The 5,751-nt window shown below is 52.2% G+C and overlaps 1 protein-coding gene across 1 annotated transcript in view; it reads right to left on the bottom strand.

The window, feature by feature from the left end:
• WDTC1 (WD and tetratricopeptide repeats 1) overlaps positions 1-223 on the bottom strand; it is a 27,719-nt gene extending 27,496 nt beyond the window's left edge. Inside the window, exon 1 of the mRNA XM_010576167.1 lies at positions 126-223. The gene's annotated coding sequence lies outside the window, so the exon portion shown is untranslated. The remainder of the gene's footprint in view (positions 1-125) is intronic.
• Between the last annotated feature and the right edge of the window lie 5,528 nt (positions 224-5,751).

The following is a 5,751-nucleotide window of genomic DNA, read 5'->3' as shown; positions in this document are numbered from 1 at the left end:
CCCCGCCCCCTCCCCTGTTTACCCCCTCCAGCTGTCCGGGGCTCAGCAGCACCCCCCGCCGCCGCTCTCCCCGCGCAGCTCTGCGCATGCGCCACGCTAACTGCGCCACCACCCCCTTTGCTCACCCGCAGCAACCTCGACTCCACGCAAACGGCGTAAATCGCTTTCCGGAATACTTTTCCCCGTCCTGCCCTCCCGGCGGCCGCCACCCCGTAATTGACAGCTCCCCTAACCAAAGGGAAGGGGAGAGCTTTTTCGTGCGGGCTCGACCAATCGGCGTGGAGGGGGGGCGGGAGGGCGGTGCCGCGAAGGGGGTGCTGGGAGTTGTAGTCCGCGGAAGGAGGGATGGCCGCCTGCCTTGCGGGGGGGGTCTCCGCCCGGGGGGCTGGAGCCTCAGGGCCCGGTCACATCCCTCTGTCCCTCCCGCGGTTCTCCGTCCTCCTCCCCCCTTCACCAAACCCGGAGGCTGCTTAAAGCCAGCCCTCGCCGAGTCTGGAGCCCCTCAGCTGGCAGGCCGCAGCAGGGCCTGGGCCCCAGCTGCCTCACACGCTCGCCCCAGAGGGTGCCCGGCCTGCGCCTCAAACACGGCCTCGATGGGGGGGCTTGGGCTTCGCGGCCGCCTTTCCATAACCCCGCGGTCCTCCCCCGGTTGCTGGGGCCGGGAGCCATCCCGCAGGGATCACCCTGCGACAGGGGAAGCGGCCAGGCCAGTGTCTCTGCGTGAACTCCCCACGGGCAGCGAGTTGTGACCGAGGCCCTGCAGAAAAAAAACTAATCCCTGCCCGCCAACGTTTGGTGTTTCCAGCAGCAATTCGCAGAAGTGAAGCGCACAGCTCCCTCAGGCAGCACAAAGTTAGGTTGGTTTTTTTTGGGAGGGGGGGAATATAACTCTGTAGAAAGAGCCAGGGGGTGGCAGTGTTTGCAAAAACCTTCCCTTCGCTTTGGCCTTCCAGCTGCCCCGCACAGCCGGCCGCTGGCCCTGGGGACACTGCTGGCAGACCTTGGGGTGAAGGCAAGGCTGGCATCTCCACTAGTCCTAATTATCTTAACGCACCCTCCCGAAAAGGGGTGTGTGTTTGTAAAATAAAAGTTAGGAATTCATCTCTCTGTAATTTATTTCCACAATTAAACATTCCCAAGTCTATTAATAAAGTGTAATGAATAGTTTAAATTTTCATTTAGAACTTAATTCCATGGCTCCTAGATAATCCCAGCTGCACAACAGAAGAAAATTGCTACTTGCCTATTCTCTGTTAACAGAAGGAGCAAAAAGCCCCTTAAATCAGACATTGCATGGAAGCGCGAGGACTCTCCCATACACCTCCAGACTCATAAATGACAGACCAACCATTAGCTGTAATGATTTGTCTTCATCTCATAACCCATTAACTTATTCAGCTGTTGTCAAAGTTCTTTACGGAAGAGAATTGTTAATTGTTGCCTCTGTATCTGTCCAGACTTTTTAATTAAAACAAGTAATAATCGGGATCCATCACTATCATCCTTACAACAGGGTTTTATCTTCTTTTCTCAGATGCCGTGCTCTTGGGGATCTAAAGCTCTACACAGAAAATCAGGCAGGCTTTGGATGCCCTTGACATGTAAGTTTTACTCGCTGACAGACAGAAAATTGGGGCACAGGAGCTTGATTTTTTTCCAAGCTTCTGACTAAGATACATAACAGTGGCTGAAGCCAAAGAGGACCAGGGGTACTTGCTGGTTCTGACTGTCAGAGCTGAAGTTTCCCGCTGCAGCCTCAGATGAAACTGGAGGCACGCTGGGGAATGTAAACAAAGTGTTGTCCTCCCAGCACCCAACCTCCTGCAGTATAAACACCACCTTGAAGAGTATCCTCGTGAAACAGGGCTGCAGAGTTTTCAGTCCAAAGAAAGGTACAGGGAGCAAGGAATAAAACTGCTTGAGAGTTGGACTTGCCCTTCTTACAACATTTGAGAGAAAACAATTTAAGTCATACAAAAGGCATTTTTTAATGCTTTCAGTAAATATGTCTCCTATTCTGTCCTCAATCTATGCTACACACATTAAAAAAGACAATTCAGTGTAAAAAAACCCACAACGTGCACACAAAAGTTAGATTTTACACCCTGTGCCGTAGTTAGGAAGTCACAGCGCACACGTACGCAGGTTCATAGCCATAGATCTTACTCTGTGAGAGAGAAGCAACATGGTTTGTCCTGCAGACACCTGGCCAGCAAACGCTGGAGCTGGACTAGGATTTGTTTGCAGGTGGAAATCTAGGCTAGAGCAGTTGAAATAAAATTTAAAGTCATGCATTCTTTACTTTCCACTTCCCTGTGCTGTTTATTGGGGCAGACCAGAGAAAAAGAAAATCATTTGACTGAGAGAGAAAGCCTGACCTGCAGCCACTTTGCTCAGGCAATTGTGAGTTGCAAGTGGGGATGGGGGAACAGGGGCAAAGTGTAAACAGAGAGAGGGGTAGCAGCACTGAGATCATCTTTATCAAATAAATGCAGAGAGGATGAGAAAGAAAGAGCTAGGTCTAATATAGAAATGGACTGTAAACATATAGAAACATTCTTTTAGCCAATGTGAGCTGCAGCCAGGACGTAGAGCAAGGTCTGCACTCCTGGTTTCTTTGAGCAAATCTGCTGCCGATTCCTTGCACGACTTCAGCAAACACTTCCCTTCTGGTGTCTCTGCCTGGGTTTACCTCCCTGTACAATGTAAATGATGTTTACTTTTTGATGATTAACATCTGCTGAAAAAAATTTAGACCCTCTGATCAAAGCTATTATGAAATAGCAAAGCTTCGTGGAAGATTCTCTCAATATGAGGGCTGAATTCTGCACAATTTACATGTGAACACAACTCGGGGCATTTGCTGTGTATTGTATTAGCGTGTGCTGGCTTATGAAGCTCCGCGCGCTTGCACGCCCTGGAGGAGCATGGGGAATGCTGGTGTCTGGGTCAGAGAAGGTGCCCAGTTGCACAGCTGCTCAAAGGCAGGAGGTGTGAAGTATTTCCAGGGGCGAGGGAAGACAATTATGAACTTAGGTATGTACACAGTGTCTGCTTTTGCCCTCCAAGATACAACAGGATAAGCTCTGGTGTATTATGTAATTTGCTTGATGGGACATTTCTAAAGCTCCCTCTGCTTGTTCATGCGGTTGTATTGCTCTCCCTTTGCAGGCTAAGAAGCTTAATCCTAATTACGCTCCCTCCTGGTGGGAGGATGGTGCAAGTTCCAAGAATCACTGCGAGCATCTCGGCTGGGCCATGAAAAGCTGGAGGTAACTGGACTACTCTCCTAACACAGGAAACACAAATAACTGAAAAAAGCACCAAGGCAGCTCAAGCCCCAAGGCTCTGATGGGGATATTTGCCACTGTCAGAGCACTGCAGTGCTGATGGATTAACTCGGGAACACAGATTTAATTGGATGTCTCCAGGTCTTCGTCTCCCAATCCAGAGGAAACAGGAATCTCTTTCTACTTTGTCAAGAATTTGCACCAACCGAAATCCTTCACGGAGTTCGATAGGTTGAAAGGCACTTGTCCAGCCAGTAGCATTCAGCCAAGCAGGTTGGGAAAGTTCGCCACCAAAGTAGCAAGAAGTTAATTTGATGCTACATCCCCCACTGGCAAATGTACAATAGCCAGGTACTAAACAGTTCAGACCTACCCACCACGGTTGCTGATTGATCCAGGCACAAGGAGGTAGAAAAATCTGACCCAGTTATTTCATGGGAACATCGTACCAGTTTTAGCTTCTAGGAACTGTTTCTGAAAGAAAACCAGCCCCCATGTTTTCTCCTGAACAAGTCTCTAGTTGTCTGCATGCTGCCAGTGCACAGTCCTGCTTCAACCGAAACGCATACCAACCGCTGTCGTCTAGGATCAGGCTTCTCACCCAGATATGACTAAGCCCTTACAAAACGAGAAACATTCAGCATTTCTTGCTTAATTGCTAAAACAGATTAATTTGACTATCCAGAACATAACCAAGCGGAAGAGAGGAATTGACACACCTAGCTGGTTCCTGCTCAGGCTGATGATTCACTTTAATCGAGGGGTCACATTTGTTGATGATTTCCACCAAGTAGCTGCAGCAAGGCTGCTGTGCCCCCCTCCTGTCTGCTGGGAAGGCAAAGGGCTGCATTCCCTGCAGCCTTCCCTGAGCGAGTCCAAACGCCAGCACTTTGGGAGCTGATGCCATCTTAAAACAAGAATGTAACTGATGCAAACCAGCAAGCATAACCTTCAAAGCTTGAGTTTTAGCCGCCATGTGTCATGTCAAGGGCCCATGCCCTCCGTACACCAAGTGCCCCCAGGGATTAGGGGCTGCATCTTTACCAAAAGGCTCCTTTGCCCCTAAAGTTTAGCTAATAAATCAGTTAGAAACTCCTGCCGGTTTTGATTGCTCCTGTCACACACATGTGACACTCAGGAAGTCAGTAGCAGAGCCAAGAAATCAGGGTGACTGAAGTCAGTCGCACGGTGCCAAGCAACCCCCCCAACGCTACTCTAGTGGTTTTATTAGAGCCTTATCAGTTTTCCTGGTGAGTCAGACTATGCTAGTGACCAGGGCAAAGGGCGAGGCGGTACCAACGAGCACAGATGAAGTTACAGCACCATGTTGGTCCAGAATAGCAGCCAATGCTCACCAGGCCCGTCCCCCTGGAAGTCATCGCTCTGCAAATCCCACCACCCCAGAGGTCTCCCCAGAGCAGTGCCTGCATGCTGAGGCTAAGCAGACCATGGCTGTCCATTTCCAAGCAGCAAACATGGAGGGGGCAGCTGGCTGCTCCGCTCTCCCCGATGGGCCCAGGGTGCTCTGCTGGCCCCATGAACCTTGGCTGCCTTCCTGTCGGGTGCATGGGCCGTGCACCCACAGTCTCCCTGCCACCCCCACGCTGCTGGGCATGGTGTAGTGCTGCGTCACCCCACTGCACCCCTCCAGCAGCAGGCACAGTCCACAGATTCCATTTCCCTCCCTTTTCTTCTGCACCTCCCTGCCATTGCATTAGGGCCCCTTTCACTCCTTGCACCTCCCTTGCCTCTGTGCACCCCTCCTTGCATTTTCACCCCCTCGCTTCCTTGTGTCCAACCTTGCATTAGCACCCCCTGCCTCTCTGTACCTCCCCTTTGCATTGCACCCCCTTGTCTCCTTGCACCCCGCCTTGCATTGCGCCTTTGTCCAATGCTTGCACACTTGTCCATTGCTTCTCCTCTGTGCACGCCCTTTTCAGTTGGATCCCACCTTGCCTTAGCACCCTCCCAGTTCTCTGCTCCCCCCTTTGCGCTGCACCCCACTTTGCACTGCACCCCCTCACCTCCGGGCACCCCCTTTGCAGTAGCACCCACCTTGCGTTCTACTGTCCTCCCCTCTTCATGCCCCTCCTTGCATTGCATCCTCCTCCACCATGCACTCCCCCTCCACACACCCCCTTTGCCCTGCACCCCTCTTGCACTAGCACCCGCAGCTCCCGCGCTCCCCCTTTTTCTGCTCCCACCCTGTTCCACAACAGCACCCGGCTTTGCAGGGCCCCCCCTCTTCCACTAGCACCCCCCCCACTCCCATGCTCCCCCTTTTGCACCGCACCCCTCCTTGCATCGCTCCCCGCTCCATGCACCCCCTTTGCCCTGCACCCCTCTTCCACTACCCCCCCAGCTCCCGCACTCCCCCTTTTCCTGCTCCAACCCCACTTTCCAGCTACACCTCGCTATGCACCGCACCCCCTCTTCCACTAGCACCCCCCCGCTCCCCTGC

Source organism: Haliaeetus leucocephalus, unplaced genomic scaffold (assembly GCF_000737465.1).
Source record: "Haliaeetus leucocephalus isolate CR32 unplaced genomic scaffold, Haliaeetus_leucocephalus-4.0 Scaffold517, whole genome shotgun sequence".
Classification (NCBI taxonomy): Eukaryota; Metazoa; Chordata; class Aves; order Accipitriformes; family Accipitridae; genus Haliaeetus; species Haliaeetus leucocephalus.
This window is presented reverse-complemented; position numbering and strand designations above follow the sequence as displayed.